General features: G+C 54.6%; 1 non-coding gene across 1 annotated transcript; it reads right to left on the minus strand.

Moving 5' to 3' along the window:
* Positions 1 to 1,548: 1,548 nt before the first annotated feature.
* On the minus strand, positions 1,549 to 1,621 carry TRNAK-CUU (transfer RNA lysine (anticodon CUU)). The gene has a single exon. It is a non-coding gene; the product is annotated as a tRNA-Lys (tRNA).
* Between the last annotated feature and the right edge of the window lie 21,030 nt (positions 1,622 to 22,651).

Raw genomic sequence — 22,651 nt, forward strand, 5'->3', positions numbered from 1 at the left:
TGGATTTCCTGCCGGGAGTGTGGATTTCCTGCATGGGCACGTGGCAGTGACGCCAGGCGGTGTCGGGGACAACCTCATGTCCGGGGTGAAGAAGGCAGACCTCTGGTTTTATCAGACAGGAGTAGTGGGAGGCAACAGGGACAAGAGACAGGGGTATGGGCACAAGTGTCAAAGTGTGGCTCCTGCTGCCTGGACAGGAGGACACCGGTGGACAGGAGGAAAAGAGAGGATTGGAAGCCTCCGTGACTTGAGGAGGAAACTCAGGTACAGGGGGGGGGGGGGGGTGCCTGGAGGTGACCAGTTGTGGTGGAGTTGCCGGGGGGGGGGGGTGCTGCTGTCGGGTTGAATTCCAAAGGGAACCTCAAGAGAGGATGACAAGTCCCAGGAGTCCCCACCCTGGCTGATCATCAGAAAGCCAAATCCGGTTCCTGGGTCTCATTTCTAGAATCTCTGGGACCTGAGAATCTCGTTTTTAAAGCTCCCCAAATGGCACTGACGATCATCCAGAGCCAGGAATCCCTAACAGGGCGGAACTGAGGGCATGGCACTAGCAGGGAGTGGCAGCGACGGCCATCGGATCTGAAAGGTGTGGGATGCATATGACGCGTGGGTGACAGCAGTGTCATTCACGAGGCCCCCGATGTCCCCTGCGATGGTGGCAGGCCTTTGGGAGGAGGACGACTGATCAGGTACCAAACCCAGGATGACTGTGGGGGTGTGATCTCATAGGGGTGGTGGCCACGAGGAGGTGTACTGAAGGTCGGAGCCTCAAGCATCCCCGGGCAGCACCACCAGTGGCAAAGAATGGAGCGGAGGAAAGAGCAAAGACCGGCCCACGGAGCAGCCTCCGGAGCCTGCCCGGAGCTACCCGCCAGTCCGCCAGCACTTTGGGGCTTGTACTCCGCACAAAAGAGTACAAAAGGGGGGAAAGAGGGGAGAGCCACGTCTGCCGCGTCCGGACCTCAGCATCCGGCACAGAAGGGCTGGCATCCGTCCCCTGCCCAGCCCTGGGACTGTTTTCCGCTCCGGTAAGGGTGCTGGCTGGAGGCCTTGAGGAGGTTTTAGTATAAGGCACTTTGTAGCGTTTCAGGCAGTCTGGGGGGCTGATTCTCTGCTCTGGACCTACCCCCCATCTGACACCGCGTCATGGGCACTTTTGGACACGTCTGGGGACAGTGCCCTCGTCACAGACTGGGAGGACCACTTGAGCAGCCTTGGGAGAGAAGGGCACGGATGGGTGGGGAACGGGGCAGGACAGAAAGAACTGGGCAGGCACGACGTGGTGATGGGGGGAGTCTCAGAAGTACTCAGGGAAACTTAGCCGGTAGCCCTGCCCGAGAAGCTGGAGGGAAGAGTGCGTGTGTGCAAAGTGGTGCCCTCCCAGGTACATGGTGAGGCCCCAGGACACCGGGATCACATACACACTGTACATCACGATCACCTGCCCACCGATCTAAAAATGCAGCTTCCTGGGCTCCACCCCAGACCAACTGTATCGGAAACTCTGGTAGTGATACCAAGAAAGCGGCGTTTTTTAAGTAGGCTCCATGCCCAACATGGGGCTCGAACTCACGACCCTGAGATCAAGAGTCACGCGCTCTACCCACTGAGCCAGCCAGGCCCCTCTGAAATCTGTACTGTAAACAAGTTCCAAAGGGGGCCTCATCACTATTCCAACATTTCCCACACCTTCCTGTCACCTCTGAAGAAAGTATCATCAGGCCCATTATACAGACGAGGAAACCAGAGCTCAGCGAGGCTAAGTCCCTGGCCCGAGGTCTTGCAGCCACTAAGCTGCTGAGTCAGGGTTCAAAGCCAAGTCCTTCGATTCCACTGCCACTGATGTTCTTTCGGTTACTCTCCTCTGTCAAAGAGGAAGGATGTGATTGGCAGCTCAAGAGGCGGGGCCTTTGAGACTACCTGGGGGGTGCTGGCCGGGGGGGGGGGGAAGGGGGGGGTTGGGGAACCTTACAACCTTGTCTTGGAACAGCAAAAGCCTCTCTTCAAATGAAACCTGACACAGGCTCTCAAGATGCAAGAGTGAGAGGGAGAGCCTCCGGCTGGGGCCCACTGCAGGACCCAGAGCCGCCCTCCCCAACCCCAGGGCTGCCCCTGAGGCTTCTTGTCACCAGTCACAGCCGCTCATGGCACACGCGTGGCCTCCCCAGCAGGAAGAGAAATACACCTGCGGGGAGCCGCGAAGGGGACAGCCAGGATCAGGCAACAGGGAGGCTCTGACTGGGGTGAGCCATGCCCCAGGACTCTCTCCCCAGGTGCTCCAAATACAGACCCCATTTCCCCATGCGACCCCACAAACAGGGTGGCTTTGTAAGGAAGGCCTTTGGGAAGGAATATGTGTGGCAGGTTTCTCGAATACCTTCTTTCAACTCTATCTAAAGAACAGAGGCGCGAGGAAGGAGGGAAGCAGGTGGCAGGGAGGCCAAGTGGTGTGGGGCATGGAGAAGTGTGTGTCCGCTTCTGGAAAGAAAAAAACAAAACAAAAGCTTGCTGCCTTTCTGCAGCTGCTTAAATACACAGCAGCTGCCCACCTCTGCCTGCCCGTGTCCCTGCTCCCCGACGATAAACACACTTCCTTCTTTCTCCGCGTCTAGGCACCCAGGAGCCTCCCTGCCTCCTAAGATGCTACCTCCTGGGGCCCAAGCCGATGGCTGTGGTGGTCAGGACCCCATGCCGACACAGTTGCTCAGACGACCCTGCTCCCGGTCCCATCGCAGCAAAAGAGATCAACATGTAGAAAAGGAATTGCACTCCGCGCCCCTTTGCTCTGGATGTCGTTATCTTCGTTGCTAATCCACCCCAGCCGGGGCATCTTGAGAGCCCAGACTGGAGAGGAAGGTTCCAGGCGATAGCACGCGGCCAGAGCTGTTCAGTGTGGGCTCTCTGGCCATCGCCTCTGGCCCCAGCGTCAGGCCCAACAGCCCAGATGTAGTTGTGACCCAGACAACGTCCCCCACAACCTGTCCCTGCCCCAGGCTGTCTCCCGCGCTCCTGAGGAGGGACCCAAAGTGAGCTTGGATGGGACCCTGCCGAGCTCTAAGTGGTGCAGCCTGTCCCCAGGGAGGCCTCTGTGGCCGGCACGCCCTGCTGTCCTCCCCAGCACATGCCCTCCCACGGGGCCCAGCCTTGGCTGACTACAGGACTTGAGCGAGCACAGGACAACCCCGGGCGACAAAGAGGAGGACGGACAGCCAGGGACAGATTGTTATAAATAGGCATGTGTGACTGAGAAGGTCACCAGCCAGAGTGAAACATGCCAGAAATTCTACAAGAGAGAGACAGATGAAGCTCATCTGAGCATCTCACAACCTCTCCGTCTCAGGGCAGAGAACAGGAGTGGGTTCTAAGACAGGGCGAGAAGGGGGAGAAGGTGGCCGCGGACCCCTGGCCAGGTCCCGAAAAGGCTCTTCGATGAAAGGGACACTTTCATATTGCACTGATTTCTTAAGGAGGCTGGCTTCTCCTGGCGCTCACCAGACTGGCCAAGCAATCTGGAGAGCGAGAGGGTCAGGAGGGGCGAGGAGGCCCTTCCGACCCCCGTCCCTTCGCCCCCTCCGGCTCCTCGGTCTGGCCCGGGGCTGTGCCAGCGCATGGCAGGGGAGGGAGATGCCCCCCAGGGAGTATTTGGCCAGGTCTAGAGACATTTGGCACACCCGGCCGGGGGGGGGGTGGGGGACGGGGAGCTCCTGGCATCTCGTGGTTGGAGGCCAGGGATGCCGCTTAACGCTCCCCAACGCAGAGGACAGCCGCCCACGACAGAAGATGGCCGGGCCCCAGTTGTGACTAGGGCTGAGGTGAGCAACCCGGGCCTGGCCCTCTCCCGCGTCCCCTCCACCTCCAGACCCCACCTCCTTTCCCCTTCATTTCCAAGGGCCCTGTTGAGGCACCCAGAGCACACAAGTACTCATAGCTACGCAAATAGCAACTCCTTATTTGCCGTGTTTGCTCAGCCAATATTGACTCTGCAGCCTAACACTGGTGCTATTGAGCCGGGGTTATTCTCAATATTGTTTGAGCAGCATTAGAACAGCCTGTGATAACCGGCAGCAGAACAGGAAGCTGCGCCTCCCTCCTAGGCACCCCTCCCCTTCCCCCAGCCGCACCCCCTCCGTGGGACGCTCCTGCAGAGACAGAGGAACGAATGTGCTCCTGGAGTCCCGCGGACCTAATGCCCACCCCTCCACTGAGCAAACACACCGAGGTTAGAGAGGGAGCCTGCTCTCTGGCTAAGTCAACACTCCGGGGAAGCCTGAGCAATTGAAAAAGGTTACATGCGGGAGGCCGTCCCCCCCCCCGGGGCGGGACCAGCGAATAATGATGGTGAGGCAGCCCCAGGCCATCGGCCAAACCCTACATTGGGATCCGCAGGGAAAGGTCTCCAAGGACTGGGGTTCGTTGGCTCTGGGTGACCAAGCAGTGAATCGTTCCAACAACCGGGCCCCCGATAACCGAGGGCTCAATGCAGGTGCCAGATGTTGCACCCCTTAGAACCAGAAGCTGAGAACTGGCAGGGCCTTTGTGGACCGGCTAATGTGGCCACCATGTTTTCAGGATGAAGACCTAGAAAAACAGCCTCCGTCTTGGGGCCGGTCCTGGTTGTAAGGGAGTACAGCCACTGGGCACGAGTTCAGAACTGACGACAACCCGCTCTCAGAAAAGCACTCTCCCTGCCAGCTGGGCTCAAGTCCCTCTAACGGGAGCCAACACTGAACATACCACAGCAAAAGGCTTTCAAATGGAGTCCCAGAGAAGGACAGTGACCTCCATTCATGTCTGGGGCGAGCGTGGATGTCAGGTTCCTCCCGAGAGCCATCCCGAGGGGCAGAGGGAACAAGGGACAGAAACCAGTAGCCAGGCCTGCACAAGCCACATGAGTGATGTAAGAGGAAGGCAATGTCTCCCGCAGTCCAGAGAAGGAGCCCAGAGGCACAGAAACAAAACTGTGAAGCCAGTGTGGGATCAATGGGAGCTCTGGTGAGGGTCATGGGCACGGCCACCTCACACGGCTGTGCACCACCCGCCCAGCCGCAGCCAGCAGCTCCACGGACAAGCCACAGAGCGCACAGAGCGCTCAGAGACGAGAAATCCGCACGGAGTACTTGGGGCGGCTTTTCCTTGCCCACAGTAAAGCAAATCTAGGCTTAGCTGTACGTTTGGATCTGGGCCCATCCCATGTCTCTAGGTCAACATTAAACAAGTTGCCAGAATCATCGAGGGGGCATTCTAAAAATTAGCTCTGGCCAGCCCTAGTGGCCTGGGAGCACCAAAATGGTCATTTGCTGAAATTGGTCATTAACATTTTCTACTAACTGCTCTCTCCAAAGACTTGGAAAACGAGGGGGGACCTCCTCAGAAATCAGCAGTTCTGTAGGCCCTTGTGAAGACCTGGACGCTAAGCTCCAGAAGCTATTCGTTTTTAAAAGTACATGGTGGGCGTTTTCTATACGTGGTTGAATGCTTTTCTTCAACACCAAATCATTCCATTTAGCCAATGCGCCTGCCCGGCCCGTGCCGCCTCGTCTGAGGAACGCCTTCCCGCCCGTAAAAGTGTCTCTGCCGTCCTGCACCTGAATGCACCCCGTTGGAACAGAGATGGGACACCTGACTCAGGAGAGGCACCCCCATTGGCTGGCCACTGGCCAATCAGACTCTTTCTGCTGGGAATTTAAGTTTGGACTTTTGGTGTTGGGTCTGTGATGGGAGAGATCAGGTCTGGACGGAGGCGAACATTTTTAGACCTGGAGAAGGCCAGTCTTCAGAGACAAGAATGAAACAGACCCACGGAGAGAGGCTGAGATAAAAATCCACGCGGTCCCAGAGAGGGAGGGACACAAAGCAGCTGTCTGGGTCTCCGATGACTTTCCAGTAGCTCCACCTTGAGCCTCTTGTGGACACTGCTTGTCATCCCTGCCCTCGGACTCAACAAGTCTCCCGGTAGCCTTCCAACAAATTCATCATCATCGTCATCAAGAGCTAAGTTTATAGTTCTGTTTCTTGTACCGAACCGTCATTGACCAAGACACCTGTTAAGAAATCACCTGTTTTCTGGACTGTACTTGTTTAACACCGAGTGTCGCACCACTTCTTCCTCGCCCTTACATCTAACTTGACGCCTTCCTCTCCTGGTATTTCCATGTCTTCCTTTTAGTGTTTCCCATAATGAGAACCAGCAGGGTGGCTCAGTGATTAGCAGATGATTACACTGTGTAGCCTAGACTTCCTTCCACACAGTGGTTTGCTTGCTCAGCCTACTTCAATGGAGGCTGTTAGCCTATCGGTCAGTCATTAGTCACTCAACAAACATCCATCAAGCTATCTCCCAACCCCAGCAAAGATATGTTGGAACAAACAAACAAACTTTACAGGACCACAGAGAAAATGTAGGCACCTTTTTTTTTTTTTTTCTATTTTCCCGTCACAACAGAGGAACAGTTCCGATGTGCTACCAGCCCTAATGCAGTTAGGATCCACCAGTAACCCCGACAACCCAGCCAGAAGTGTCGAGACAGATTCAGCTTTTACTTTGCTAACATGTGGAGGGGTAGTAGCTAATCATTGCTCATGAAGGGAAATAAACACCAAATCATTAATCCTTAAAAGAAATGAAAATGTAGCTGGACCACCTATAGCATCAAAACTTCCCTAGGGGCGGCGCCTGGGTGGCTCAGTCCGTTGAGGGTCTGACTTCGGCTCAGGTCACGATCTCATGGTTCATGGGTTCGAGCCCCGTGTCCGGCTCTGTGCTGACAGCTCCACAGAGCCTGGAGCCTACTTCAGATTCTGTCTTCCTCTTTCTCTGCCCCTCCCCCGCTTGTGCTCTGTCTCTAAAATAAATAAACATTAAAAAATTTTTAAAAATTTAAAAAAACTTCCCTGAAGGGCTCACAGCTGCCCTGACCCCAAGCACAGGGGACCTGGAGGGCATCCATCCTGTCCTATTTTTATTGGGTACCTTCTACTACGTGATAAGGAATCTCGAGGAAACATCTCCCATCCCCATAAGCTTTAGTATTGTCCTACTTCTCAATTTTATTATTGCTGAAATAAAAATATTATAACTACTAACATAGTGAGATTAAACTTTGTAAAACCGTCTAACAAATCACTCAGCCTTGCCATTAATGCAGTCAGCAGTTCTCCCTTTTTTTATATATTACCTTCCATGGGTATTTTCTCATTTGCGTGTTACCTTCCGCGGGTAGCGTTTTTACATCGACAAGACCCTGTAATGCATTTCAGGCTGTAATTTTTTTTAATGTTTATTTATTTTTGAGAGAGAGAGAGAGCAAGCAGGGGAGGGGCAGAGAGAGAGGGAGACACAGAATCCAAAGCAGGCTCCAGGCTCCGAGCTGTCAGCACAAAACCCGACACGGGGCTTGAACTCACGAACCACGAGATCATGACCTGAGCTGAAGTCAGACACTTAACCTACTGAGCCACCCAGGCACCCCTAAATATTTTTTTAATGTTTATTCATTTTTTATGAGAGAGAGAGAGAGAGACAGAGCATGAGTGGGGGAGGGGCAGAGACAGAGGGAGACATAGAATCCAAAGCAGGCTCCAGGCTCTGAGCGGGTCAGCACAGGGGGCTTGAACTTGTGAACCATGTGATCATGGCCTGAGCCAAAGTCAGATGCTTCACGGACTGAGCCACCCAGGTGCCCCCAGGCTGTAATTTACTGTTTGATCTCATCTGCCACTTTTCTAGGTGTGAGCAGTGTGTCCCAGGCTCGTGTTCCATGCAAGGCCTCCAACCCCGCTCAGAGCTCTACCCACTTATTACCGCATGGAATAATCCCTTTCCCCGGCTCTGCTTCCCCAGTGAGGGGCCTCACTGTGGCTCATGGGGCCCAACAACAGCTGGGGAGGCCCCTTCCACCTGGGAAAGGCATGGCCGCTCCCCCCAGGATGCCCCCACACATCCCATCACCCTCTCTGCCCGCCGACTCCCACCGCCTTCCTAGGTACCATTGCCCTCGTATGCTCCAGGCGTTCCAGGGGCCAGAGCTCTCTTTCCCATCCTTGAACATCAGACCTAACACAAAACACAACACCCAGAGGGTGGTGCAAACATTGGGTGAAAGAGCGAGTGAAAACATAACTAATGTTTTCCGATGGACAAATGAGCCCTAAAGGCCCCGGCCTCCTCCTTCTGCCACCTGCTTTTCCCCCCCCCGCCCATGGCTGTCCCCCAGGAGCCCTTCAACCTGCCCGCCCAAGAAGGACCAGGCTGCAGGGATTTGGGGCTGGCTCAGCTCTTGCTGCCCTGACAGAAAAAGACAGCCCAGGACTTTCTGCACCGTTTCCTCTCTCCACTCCCCACCCACCCCCACCCCCACCCCCCAATTCCTATCCCAGTTCTACCTTCCCTTCCCATCCCATTCGGGCATTTCCAGTCTCTTGTTCACTTAAAACAGTATCGAGGACTTACTGTATCCCAGATGCAGAGACAGGGCTCATAGTGAGGTGGAGCACAGATGAATATATACAATAATACAGTCCAGAGGGGAGGTTAGGGAGCCTCATGACAGAGGACGGGGAGCATTTCTGGTCATTCACACGAATGACTTAATGCCTGTGCTGTGCTCATAATGACTTAATGACCTGTGCTGTGCTCAGGTCCCTCAGGGGCCGGCCACAGGGTCTGGACATTCTGGTCCAGAGGTCCTCCTTCAGGTTAAGCATTGCCCCCTTCCTACATCTGCCTTCAAAGGTGAATCCTTGGCCCCACAGGAGTCCCCATGCAGGCCCTCGGACTCGGTGGGGATCTGAAGCCCTCCTTCCTCTCTGGAACCGTTAGGGCTACGATAAAGCACACACTTTCCGGGAGTGGAGGAAGACGTGTGAAGGTGAGAGAGACACAGGAAAGGGGCCTGGAGGCTCCGAGGCCTCCCTTCCACAGGCAGGGTCATCTCCAGTGGGGGGAACTGAGGTACTGGCTGACACATCCGGGTCTCTGCCCCCCCTCCCTCACCTCCTGACCTCGCGCCCCAGAGAATGTCAGAGGCCTCCTTCCCAGCCATCAGCAGCACTTCCGATCTGTAAGGAAACCTGGAGCCCTCTAATCTGACCTGCTCAGTTTACAGCTAGAGAAACTGAGCCCAGAGAAAAGTAAAAGGACCAAGTCTCTCTTTCCCTTTAATTTTGCATTGACTCCGGTTCTGCAGAATGACATTGGGATACGTTGATCTCCTGTGATCAAATAACTCCATTTCTGAGAAGCTCCTCTACAGAAATAACCCTCAGCACGAGAAAAGCTTTGGGCACAAAGGTGGTCATTACAACATCATTTCGACAAAGAGTGCCGGAAGAAGGGGGCAGGCAAAGTCATTCCCCTTGATGGAAACCCAGCTGCCATATATCCACTGAAAAAGTATAATGCAGTCCAGCCCTTAAGAAATGGGAAAATTTTTTTTTTACTATTTTTTTAATGTTTACTCCTTTTTGAGAAACAGAGAGAGATAGAGCACAAGTGGGGGAGAGGCAGAGAGAGGGGGAGACACAGAATCCGAAGCAGGCTCCAGGCTCCGAGCTGTCAGCCCAGAGCCCGACGCGGGGCTGGAACTGACGAACCGCGAGATCATGACCTGAGCTGAAGTCGGACGCTTCACAGACTGAGCCACCCAGGCCCCCCAGTTTATATTTTTATTCAAGGATGATATTGGGGAACCAATTTATAGGGAAAGGGACGGTAGTTCCCAGCAGCCTGGGCAGCTAAAGTTGCTTCTCATGATTATTACAAAGGCCACCGTCAGAGCCACCCTTTCCCTAAATGATCCCATGGGACCCCTGGCTAGACACCAGGTACTCATCGGGATATATTCATCCATTCCCAAAAAATTTCCTAACGTGGGCACTGTACTCGTTGCTGAAGACACAGGAGTAAATAAGGCAAAAGGAATCCTGCCCTCTTTGAGCACACTGTTTCATGATGGTGGCATTAAAAGGATCTGCATACAGCTAGCATCAGCCATGATAAGAGCCACAAAGAATGTTCTATCAGTTGAGATCGAGTTTGGCTGCCAGGAAGAGAAATCCAACTACAGTGATGAAAACAAGTGAGGGTTCTCTCTCTTACATAAAACAAGTCCAGATGGGGACAGCCTAGGGCTGGAGTGATGGCTCCCACAAAGCCTGCCAGGGCCCCCACCCTTGCTCCGCTTCTGCTCTGACATAAAAGTATCCTTGATTCCCTTAACAGAAAGGTCTAAGACAGCTGCTAGGGCTCCAGCCACCACATCCGCGTCCCAGGCGAAATGAAGGGGAATGCATTTTGCAAAATGCAAAGAGAAAAATTAGTCCTTTGTCAATTTCTCAGAAACCTTACTCAGCAACTTCCTAGCTGTCAGGAAGGCTGTAAGAGATAGTCTTTTCGACTGTACACATTGCTTCCCTGTTAAACGGGGATTTGATAAAAGAAGGAGTAATCATGTAGATCAGGAAGGAACCAGCAGTCTCTGTCCCAGATGACGTGAAAACAGAACACAGAGGGATCCAAGCAGGTCAAGGTAGGGGCTCAAGGCCATCACACCGAAGCTGAGGCCTAAAGAACATGTGAAGCCTGATAAGCAAATGGGCTGGGGAAGAATTCCAGGCAGAGGACCAAGACTGAACCCGAGAGGACAACTCTGATGGGAAGTCAGTGAGTCCTCAGGGAGAACACTGAGGTGGGGTCAGGAGACCTGGCTTCGTGTTGTGACTCTGCAGGAACATCCCATCCCCTTCGGAGCCTCTCTGGCTGTAAAGTGAGCAGTGCACGCTCAGATCCCTGAAATATTCAGGAGGGCCTCTGCTAGGTTACACGGGGGCAGGGAGAGGGCACGCCACCCGAGGCCACAGCCCCACTCGGTTTTCGGACAAGACAGACGGAGGAAGCCCAATGCGGTGTGACAGCTGTAAGAGGAGACCTGGCCCAGGCAAGGCAATCCAGCCCCGCTGCAGGGTTCAGGGGAGTTCACATCCGTGCACCGTCAGCCTCGCCTGGACCCTGGGACACCGGGCTGCAGAGCCAGAGGCCCCTACAGGGGTGGACAGAGCGACGGCCAGTGTCTCCGCAGGCCTCGACTGGGACATGCTTCTTGAAGGAGGACTGGGGAGAGCCACCACTTGGGAAGCTCCTTCTGCGCGCCAGGCGCTGTGCGGCTTTGCTCTTATCCTCCCCTGCCGTCGTCCGCATGATCACTCCCTCGGGCTCGGCGTCCCTTATTCCCACTTCACAGATGGGAAAGCTGAGGCTAGGGGGGTAAAGCAACTCGTCCACACGACAAGTGATCGTGATCGTGGGTGATCGTCAGCCCTGGTGCCCCAGGCCGATGAGAGTCCTCGGAAAACCCCGGGTCTCCGCCGGGCTGTGCGACTTGGGTCGGTCCTCCTCTGTGCGATGAGGTCACCTGGTTCTGCCGCGCTCCGTCCGCCAGCCCACGCATCCAGTGTCCCCCACACGCAGGCGCCTTCCTCATGGGGACTTGTCACACCTTCACGACAGCCCTGCCAGGGGCTGACCCAGGCCCCTCTCGGCTCTCCCCACCGCTGCAGCCTGAGTCACGAAGGTCCAGAAAAGCCCATGGGGACGCTGCATCTTTGTCCTTGCCGTGCCCATGTGGGTCAGGGCGGGGTGCGTGGGGCCGGGCCCTGGCTCCTGGGCCGGCTGTGGGAAGACACCAAAGGAGCCCCTTCACATTATTACTATTCAGGTCAAAACACCTCCCTGTGTTTAAACAATTACGATCCATAATTAGTTGCCATCACAGCGGAACAAGTCCACTGTGGTTTCAAAATCACAGTGACTGCTTTATTTAGCTGGAACGACCACAGCCGGGACACTGGATTCTTCGTCAAACAAAACATCTGCACTTTGGTTTCCTGACCTTCTCAGAGCCAACCTCCCTCCACGCACACACCCACCCCGCCCGCTGCCCCCAGGTCTCCAACCGGGCCCCCCACACCCATCCCTAAACTCTTCTGTCGCTTACCACTCCTCCTCCGTGCTTCTCTAAACCCTGTCCATCCATTAAAGCCCAGCTGGGGCCGCCTCCTTCAGGAAGGCTGCCCTGATTATAGCAGCCCCATCAACCACTCGGGCCTCTCCATTCTCGTTGCTTCTCCGTGCCATCGGCTCACTGGTGTGTGAGCTGAGTGTGTAAGCTGAGTGCGTGAGCTCAGTGTGTGAGCTGAGAAGAAAGAAGGAAGGGAAGGTAGACTGTGGAACAGGAGGGAGAAGGATGGGCCACAACACAGGCCTTGGCACAGGGGCCTGTGTTCGGCAGAGAAGAGGGAGCCAGGATGAGTGGGAGGGAGAGACGAGCATATCACCATCAGAGTGTCCTTCCTGCTTGGGTTTAGAGGGTCTCAGCAGGACCAAAGCTCTATATTCCTAAGGACTGGGGAGGGGAGGCTAGGGATGCACCCTGAACGCGGCAAGGTTCTCTCTCAGTGACGCTGACCTAAGCGAGTTCCTTCCTATCAAAGGCCCCCCGATTGGCTCCGCAAAGCCAAGGCTTCCTGGACATCGGAGTCCCATGGTGCGGAAGCACGTTCCATAGCTCCCTCACCAGATGCTAGAGGAAATGTTGAGTTTTCCTTAAGTAAGCACAACTCAGGGGCGCCTGGGTGGCTCAGTCGGTTAAGCATCCGCCTTCAGCTCAGGTCATGATCTCGCGGTCCGTGAGTTCAAGCCCCGCGTCGGGCTCTGTGCTGACAGCTCGGAGCCTGAAGCCTGCTTTGGATTCTGTGTCTCCCTCTCTCTCTCAGCCCACGGACAGGCCCGCCCAAATATGGGCACCCAACGATGGCTGCAGGCATTAGCGTCCAGGACTCTGAATGGAAGGCACACACCGCCAGAGTGTGGTAGGTGGGTCAGGGAGGTCTCAGTTCACCTCCCAGTGTCTAAACGTCCTTCTCGTACAAAAGGTCAGGTTGCCCCAGCTTCCCTTCAATTCCAACATTTTCTGGTTCCGTAAAACATTTTTGATAAGGGGTGGGGGAGGGGGGTATAATTCTATCCCTTGTCCATTGACTTTTTGTAGGTTTTAGTTCTTGTATTTTTATGTCCGGTGAGATGGAGGACTGTCTCCAGAGGAGCAGAACTGGCTCCCCGCCCCCTGAAGCTTCAGGCCAGGAAGTAGGCTAAAGGGGCGGGGTGCCTTCGAGAAGCCAGAGGGTTAGGGGTTACCCCTCCCCCAGCCCCTCCCCCGCCCCTCTTCCGTGCCCACTCGCCCTGAGCAAGCAGGTGAAAGTAGGTACTGGCAGAAGCTTGCCCGGGTTCAAGCAGCCCTTCTCCCCGAGGGGCCAGGCTAACTAGGGGACCTGCCAGAGCAACAGGGCTTGCTCACCCGGACTGCCCATAGCCGGGCCAGCCGTGGCCCAGACAGCAGATGGGGCTGGCCAAGGTCCCGCTGGGGCTGCCGACAGCTGGCCAGGCCCCCTTCCAACCTTCATGTGCTTGGGCTTTCGGTCCCACCCTCTCCATGCAGCCCCCACCTACTCCACCCACCAGAGCTATCACCCTCCTCAGAGAGCCCACAGACCTCATATTCTATGTCACCCGGGCTGCCCTCTGTTTCACCTCACGGGATGTTTGCTGGTTGATGGACTCCAGCCCAGACCAGAGGCAAAGACCTGAACTGCGGACAGACCGAGGAGGAAAGCGAATCAGGCCCTCCTGAGGAGTGCCAGAATGAGTCTAAAAGAGAGGAGTCCAGCAGACATCCACCCTCCCCGACCCTGCTGCCCCGCTTTCATTCATTCGTTCACTCATTCACTCATTCAAAAAATGTTCACCCAGCACCAGCTACGTGCCAGGCACAGTGCTAAATGCTGGCACACAGTGCCAGTTCCACAGTGGAACAAGACGCAATCTCTGACTTCACAGTGTTTGTAGACCGGTCGAAAGGGCAGACATTAAACAAATAATTACACAATGAATTAATTAACTGCTGTTATAACTGATGCTGTGAAACATTAATAAGGGCAGGTGTTAGTTAACAGAGAACAATTTCCAGGAGGAGCTTACCAGTGGGAAGTTCACAGAAGTGATGTTTTAGCTAAGACCGAAAGATGGTCTGTAGGGGAGAGGAAGCAAAGGGCAAACAGCCTGTGCAAAGGTCCTGAGGCAGGAATGAGCATGGACTGTCCCAGAAATCTAGAGCGTCCATATGGTTGGAGCTCAGAGCCATTCAGGGAAGAGGGGGTCTAACAAGGTTGAAACAGCAGCAGAACTTCCCAGGCCAGCAAAGGATCGGGCCAGCAAAGGATCGAGCCTGGGCAGATGGGGGAGCCCGTGAAAAACTTCAGCAAAGAAAGAGCTCTATGCTTTTCAACTTGGCCATGGCAATTTTTTTCCCTGCCATCTCTCTTCTAAAGGACCACAAACATCAGGACTTGCTTCTCCTGTCCAGAATTCATGCCACAGTAACATCCTCCGTCTGCACAGCTACATGAATGATTATAGCATTTTCCCACCCACTGTCTCTTCTCATGCTCACAGAAACCTCATCAGGTAGGTGTTTTGAGCCCTGCTTTGCAAATGAAGTCATTAAGACTCGGTGAAATTAATTAACCTGCCCCGAGGTCACCTCCACCGTGTTTTGTGCAAGATACTACGGTGGCCTGATGAAAAGGTTTCAAAGAAGAAAAATCAGCACTCACTAGGTACGAGTAGGCAAACATGTGCCAACATAAGTGAAGCCTAAGAAAGAAAATAAAGTAGCAATAAAGAATATCACCCATTCCAAAGTGTATGAAAATATTTGGGATGAATCCGCTTTTTTAAATTGCCTACTGATAGATACAGGTACCAGTACAGATACAGATATAGATACAAGTACAGGGAACATGTATAGAAAATTGAGAGTTGGAATAACTGATTTTTTTTTCCCCCGTAACTTGAAGTCTTCAACTGCTCGTTTTGGGTAATTGGCAAATTTTATGGTAATGTGAGCTGGCAGCGAGATGGTTCTAAACTCTAATGCAGATTCTGAAAAGTTTCATAAATAAGTGAGTAAAAGGTTAGTTCTTTCACTTAGAAATGCTCACCATTTCGATGTTTATGACTACCTCAATTACAATGGTAAATAATAATACCAGGGGCGTGAATCCTAGATCTCAGACTCAGGTCTGGGAAAAATATCACTTCCTTCCACTTCTCAAACGACCCCAGTGCAAGGTCCTGAGCCCCCTCCGGGAAAGCGGCCCCAAGTCCAACAGGAATCCACTCTCATCACGTAAGTCCAAGAGCAGACCCAGGCTAGGCCGGCCCGAAGATGGAAGACGGAAACTACGTTCCAAGAGAAGGCCCACCTAGAAAGCAGAGCAGAAGTAGATTCTGGGGCAGGGGTGGGGGCTGGGCCAGCCTAGCCTTTCCATATAAAATATTGAGTGCTAGAGTCAGGCTCAGCATTAGAAATCTGACACGCAGGCAGAATTCTCCTGCCAGAACTGCAATACAAAGCCGCAGGGAAACTGAAATTTAAAAAACGGATCCTCGGTCCTACAGCAACTTAGTCATTCAGCGAATTGATCATTTGGTAAATTGGCTTTTAGCAAATTGATCTGGGGTGTCTAGGCTGCTCCCAGAAGGCTGTCCACCAGCCAGTAGAGTGCGTGGAGCCTGGCGGATGAGAACACAAGCTCCCAGGGAATAGTTCTCTCCCCTTCGCCCCCGAGGAGACAGACCTCCAGGCACGACGACGACCTGGAAGAAGATGCCATACTGGGGCACGCCGGGGTGCCTGGCTGCCTTTCGGGCAGCCTTGGGTCTGGGTCCCTGGAAGCCCCTCTCCTGCCGGGAGCCTGTGGTGCACACAGACCCTCAGGGTGGATGTGGGGAGCAAACGCACTCTCGGTTCCAGGAGCTGCAACAGGGTCTTTACACTGAGGTCCCCTCTGATCCCACGAACACAGTGGCAGCCAAGACGTGCCGGAATACAGGGTCCTCCTCACCTCCCCCACCTCCTGCTGCAAACCACTACTGTTCCCGTGAGGCTCTAGGGCGGGCACAAGGCTGGCTTCTCAGAGGGTGTCCCACGGGAACTGCCCTTACATCCTAGGATATGGGATTATAAGGGTCCCTGTCCAGATGGGGAAACTGAGGCTCGGAGAGTTGATGTGAGGATTCCATAAGGGAACCCTCATTAACAGATGCCTATGTTCCTTCCAGAAAAAAATACAATACAATACAATACAATACAATACAATACAATAAAAGTAAAACCGAAGGTGGCTCCTGGGATACGTACGCACAAGGTTTTTTAAAAAACGTACACAAATGGATCCATACATTCTTCTCTAAACCTTGTTCTTCTCGTTTATGAAACCATTCCTTCCTCCTTTTTCTTAACAACTGCACTACATTCCAAAGCACGAAAGCTCCACAACGTATTTATCCAGTCTCCTACTGAGTGGCGCTGCAATTGTTTAGAGTTTCTGCTGCTGCTATTCGGCACTCTAAGCCATTTCCAAAGAATAGATCCCAAGGTCTCTGTGAATCCCTCAAGCTGCTAACATCAGGATAACACATAACACTTCCCGTGTGATAAGATAAAATCGTAACTTGAAACGTTTAAGTTACCTTAAGTTTCTATTTTCTAGCTTTAAATCCTTGCTTTGGTTATGCCCCATGACCTCCTCCTCACGGCACCTCCGGCCCCAGCAGGTGGTTTTCTTTGTCGTCACTTCGTGGGTTCGAGAGTTTGATGACAGGTGGAGAACAGCTAATCCACACGCAGATGAGAGGCTGCACCATGAGCAGGACCCTCCCCAGGCCAAATCTCTTCCTCTCCCACAACCCTGGAGGGCCGACAATCCGCATTCAGCCTCAGCCCATCTACAAATGGTGGCACGCATGGGCCTTCGGGTCATTCGTGGGTAGTTGTACCTCAAAGCTTAAGCTGTAAAACGCAACGATACCCTGCACCTTTGTAATCTGCCGCAAGGCTGCCCAAATCTGAACGTCTGCATGGATCCCTGTGGAGGGATGAGGTGCACCTGTGTGGGGCCCTGCACTTGAACCACACCCACCTTGGCCCTCCAGATTGACCGGAGAGGGCAGAGGGCTGGAAGGATTGCCAACAAGAGTCACTCGTACTGGAGGGGTGTCATCCAATCAATTTCTTATCCCCCATTCTTTTCAGCCAGAGCACGCAATCTCCAGAGCTTCCTCCTACTCTGATGTTTCATGGTTCTGAGGCCCAGAATCCTTTGTGTTATGACCCCCATAAGTTGTAATGGAATCGAGCCATGACAAGAAATCAGCCAATCCTGACCGGCAAGCCAGGGGTCATTTCGTGGAAAGCGAAGTTGGGGATACGTCTCTTTGGCTATCAGGCTGAGGAGACATGGCACAGAGGGGCCCATAAGAGGAAGGAGGGAGGAGGAAGGAGCCCAGAAAGGTGGTCTGATGATTTTGATGATGATGAGTTGATGTCTGGGGAAGAGGAAGAGAAGGAGCAGGAGTTTCGAATATTTCGAAATTCTCTTACAGCCCACCTCATCTTCAACACGGCACAGAGCACAGGTACTAGGAATGCTGCGGGTGGAGAAGTTGAGTCCCATCAAGGTTAAGCACCTCATCCTAGTTCACCCACCGGATCCGGACACAGATCCTGCATCCCCAGGAGCCAGCTGATGACCCCGTGCTACCCTCTCCCGTGCCCATCTGTGCCCACGTCCGTGCCCACCAAGTAGCAGGGGACACAGCCTCGGGGTCCAGAGGACAAAGCAGAAGAGGGGCAACCTTTGACCCGACTCAGTATAAACTCCTCCCCCTTCCCCCTCAACTCCCCACCCCCACCCACCACCAGAACGGAGAAGGAGAGAGAGCGAAATGCTAGCATCACCCAATCCCAGCAGCAGAGCCTACGGGCGGGCGGTGGCCACCCGCCCAGCCTGGGGCACTGATGCCACACCTCATCAGCCCCACCCCATTCGTTCCCCTGCAGGCAGGGTGGGCCAGGGACAAACAGGGTCAAAGGCAGGCTCTTATCACAACATCTGCCCACTCACTTACTCTGCCCTGAGCGCTTAGTATTTTGTAATCACGGCACTTAGGGAGCGCTTGGTCACTTTTTGCTGAATTAACATGTGCGTGCATGAATGAATGAAGGATTGAAGGAACCCCTGGGCCATGCATCACCCTTTTCATTTTCACATCATCTCTGTATCCATTATTCCCTGTTATCCTTGGGATCCCCCCCGGGGAGGCAGTATTGGAATTCCTACTTCACAGATGGAGAAACTAAGGCCCAGAGAGACCACTGCCTCACACAAGATAATGGCGGAGCTTAGGCCAGCATCCTAGCCCCGGACTCCTACCTCAGTGCGCCTTGACTATGATGGCTGCTGGCCTGGGTAGGCTCTCCAGTCACCCAGTCCTCCAAGGAGAAAAGCTTTACCGTGCCGATGAGGCTAGAACTGCAGGAAAGCCTCCAGAGAACGGAGTTCTCAGCCCTCGCTCAGGAGCACTTGTGACCTTCCAAAGGGCCTCCACATTTCTCCCGGGTTAGCTCATCTTTTCCAGATCTGGATAAGACCTGGAAACCCCCATCCGGCACCTTTCTGATTGTGACTCACTCTGAGGGCAGGGAGGCGGGAGAGGTGAGGCATTCATATCTCAAATCTCACCGACTTAACAACAAACAAGTCTCTTCTTCAACGCCACAGTCGTTCATCGAACAAACTCTCCCGACGATGTGTTATACGGAGCACTGAGTACCCAGCACCACGGTCAGAGCTGTGCAGGCAGGAGAGGTCGCAGCAGCCTGCCTCTCGTGGGTCGGCACCGCAGCCCATGACCTTGCCAGACACTCTACCATCATCCCTCTGGCCAAGGGACCTTCCTGGCCAACCCTAGACTTGTGCACCTGTCTCTGCCACCCTTTGAAATGTCAACCACTCATTCTTTGCCGGTCCGCCCTTGACCTCCACCACACCAACTCCTTTCCCCTCCTCTCCCACCCACTCTTGAAATGCAGGGGCTCCCAGGAGTTCTGTCTTAAGCCCTTTTTTCTGTCTTTGGCTATGCACACCCCTTTAATCATCTCATCTACGGCACGGGGGTGCAAATACTACCCTGACTGTTGAGGATGCTCAGGTTCATTCACCAACTACGTGAACCGCTTATTGGACACCCTCTCCTGGAGTGGCCTTGGGTGTCCAAAACCCAGCACGTGCACCCCTGACTCACCCTCACAACTCCTTCCCAGTCTGCTCCTCCTCTCCCCCACTCTGGCCAGTGGTGAGCGGCTGCAAGCAGGCAGCCCCCTGAGCCAGGACCCTGGGGGTCAGCCTCACCTCTGCCCTCTCCTCCAGTCGCCTCCTCCTCCTCTCCTGAACTAGAGCAATGACCGCTGTGCTGGTCTCCACATCGCCTCTTCAGCTGTAGCCTATGCCCCAAGGCCCTCCATGACCAGGCCCTGCCTTCTCCCCAGCTCTTCTCCACTCGCCTGCATTTGCTCCAGAGGAAGTGAATGCTTCCAGTCCCAAAGGGGCCCTGCTCTCTCCCCCTGCCAGCTTTTGTGTGCTTTCCTTTCCTAGAAAATTCTCTCCCACCACTCCACCCCCACCTAGGAAACTTTTACAGCTTCTCCTTCAACACTAACTCAAATCTCACCTTCTCTGAGAGCCCACACACCCCCCTTCTGACCTCCCCAAGCCCAGGCCAGGCTCTCCCCCAGATGCACCCATGAGGGCCCCACACAGGCCATTGTCACAGCACCCACCACCCTGAATTAGACTTTATTCTGTATGTCCAGCCCCTGGTGACATCCTGCCCACGGTGAGCCTCAGTGAGTGAATGAATGAATGAATGAATGGTGCAGAGACTGGTGAACTTGGTGGAATTAGGGATGGGACAAGACAATACCAACAAGTCAAGAGGAGGAAAGACACCAAAACCTCGTCTGCCAGGCCCTAAACAGTTTACAACCAACTCGAGAGAGAGATGAGACTCTCAAAACATGCAACAAACCAGAACGGTTTGCAGTGAGTTCTGCGAGGCCCCCATTCTCTCTGGAGCTCAGAGGAGCCGAAGGAGGATCAGGACAGTGGCCTGCCTCCATGCTCCCGCCCAGCCTCCCAGGATCCTGGCAAAACTGAGGTCAAAGGGTTGGGGGAGACACTGCTTCTCCAGGGAAACCCCACCTCCCAGAGCTCCTGGGTCCTTGCAGGGGAAAGCTTGGTGCTACCTCCCCACCAAAGAGCCTGGCTCGCTGGCGAGGGTGGAAGAAGGGCAACAAAGCATTCCAAGCAGAAGGTGGACACCCCCCCCCACCTCACCCCTGCAAGGTGACAGCTTGGAGTCCATCTGCTAGATGTTCTGGAAGGCTTTCTGACTGGGGATCCAGACACCAGGCCAGACCTCCTGCCCAGGCGGGAGGGACCAGCACCCGGAGGCCAGGAACAGCACCCAGAGAAGGCAGGGAGGGAGGGCCAGAGACTCGGGCACCATTCCCTCGTCTTTTTGACGCTGAGCCAGCTAAGGTTCCATGGACAGTCTTGACCTGACCTTGGTCTCTATATGCTCTGGAGAAGTGTAAATATTGAGGCGTATGCCAACACTGAAATAAAGCAAGTGCACGCAGATAGTCCAGCCTCTCCTGGCAAAACGTCGCATCCAGCTAGTGACTCTCAGTAGCCCTGGGTTTCCCTGTCCTGCACCCTTTCCCCTCCCCTCCTCCCTCCCACCCCTTCCCCAGGGCCAGGCTGCCTCCTGGGTCCCGAGCAGCGAAACCCGCTCCCAGAAGCGCAGGTTATAAAGCTGGAGGGGGCCCCGAGCTTGGCCGGCCCCAACCCCTTTTGACAGAGGAGGAAACTGAGGCCCAGGGAGGGAAGGGGATATCGAGGTGATCACGCAGCTGCCCAACTCCCAGGACAAAGCTCTCTGTGCTGAGGAAGCTCTCAGTCCAGTTAATCTAGGAAAGTCACTGCTGGCCCCGCCCCCTCCACCGCACCCCCCCACCCCCCACCAAGGGGAGAAACAGGGCTGCGTTTCAACATCTCAGAACAACCCATTGTGCATAATGGCCAAAGTATAATGGTGGCATTTGAGGCCTCAAGAGCCGAAGCCTTGGGGAAGGCCCGAGATCCCAAGGCTCCGTGCCAGGGTCGGGGGGCTCCCTGTAGCAGCGCCCATTACACTCTGTCCTGGCCCCCGGCGTCCCCTCCCAGCCTTCCTCTGGGTCTGATGATGGTCCTTGAGGCAGAGCCAGGCCCAGAGGGAAAGAGAAAGCGGAAAGCCTATGCTTTAGAGGCCACTGTGGGGCCCGGGCTCTCTGAAGCCTCCCGAGGCTTCAGTCTGCATCCTACAGACTCCTGCCCACAACCACGCTAACAGGGCCGAGGGACAGGCCCTGCGCTCTCTGCCTGCTAGCGGCCAGAGGGCCCCTCCTGCAATGCCAGTTCCTCCAACACAGTAGGATGGCTCATCATGGGAAGAGTGGAGACAGGCCTCTGGTGCCCTCTGCTGTCCTGCGCTCCTGTCCCACAGCCTGAGGGATGGGGCTGAGGCCAGTAGGGGAAACCCAAGGCATGTCACCAGTGCCTGGGCGTCCCCACGGTGTCAGCGCCTCTATCTACTTTCCAAAAAGACCCAGAGCAAGTGACAGCGAAGGTTTATGTCTCGGACCTGAGTCGTCTGGGGCTCCGTACTCCCCTCTGCTCCCGGGGTCCAGGCCGAGGGAGCGGCGCCATCTTGAATGTGGCTATTTCCGGGCAAGAGCCTGAAGGGCCTCAGACAGACCACGAAAACTCACACTCGCAACTCACTGGTCCCACCCCAGCACCAGGGGCCTACAGGTGCAATCCTACCTGGGGCCCAGCACTCAGAGAGCAAGAAATAATTAGAGAACAGCCTTCGTGATGGCCGATGGCCAGTTTGCTCTTGGGGTCACTACATAAGTGACCCATTCTCCCTCCTGCAAGCAAAATGCACTCACCCCTCCCCAAGGAATACAGCCCCGGGGTCCTACCAGGCAGGACAGCACACTCAGGATGTCAGAGGGCTGTGTTGGGATCTCCGTATCAGCAGTGAGGTACAGTAATTCCTTTTATCGGGTACAGATGTGGCCTCTGGATCCAGAGACCAACAACCTAGGAACTAAAGTGATCTGCCTCCCGACCATTCACTACTGGATGATATAACAAGTACAAGATAACATCAGTGAATACTTGAGTCAGAAAGAGGAAACACGGGAGACGTACCTCAGCAGGCTCTGCCCCACTGGGCAGACGTGTTAAGGGTCCCCGCCCTGGGAGGGAGGCATCTTCCTGCATCAGGCAGACAGAGGCTGTCCCCGGGACATCTCTCCTCACAGTTCTTTGTACCTGTGCTCCTTGTCCCTTGTCTGGCTGGCTCCCTGAGTTTCTCCTACCTCAGAACCTTAGGGTGTCTGTAGCCCTATCATGGCCACCCCACCTCCAACTTCCAGCGTGACACCTCAAATTCCAGAAACAGAGAGAGATGAGGGGGGGCAAGAAGGGAGGGAGGGAGAGGATTTCTCATCTGATTGGTGCAGTTCTATCATTTAGGACCTGACGCACAAGTCACAGCTACCGTTCAGCTCATGAACGGCCCACTCAGGAATGGCCTGAGTGTTGCTCCCACCTCCCGGATGGCACTGGACGTAGACGGGAAGGCAAG

This window comes from Neofelis nebulosa, chromosome 7 (assembly GCF_028018385.1).
Source record: "Neofelis nebulosa isolate mNeoNeb1 chromosome 7, mNeoNeb1.pri, whole genome shotgun sequence".
Lineage (NCBI taxonomy): Eukaryota > Metazoa > Chordata > Mammalia > Carnivora > Felidae > Neofelis > Neofelis nebulosa.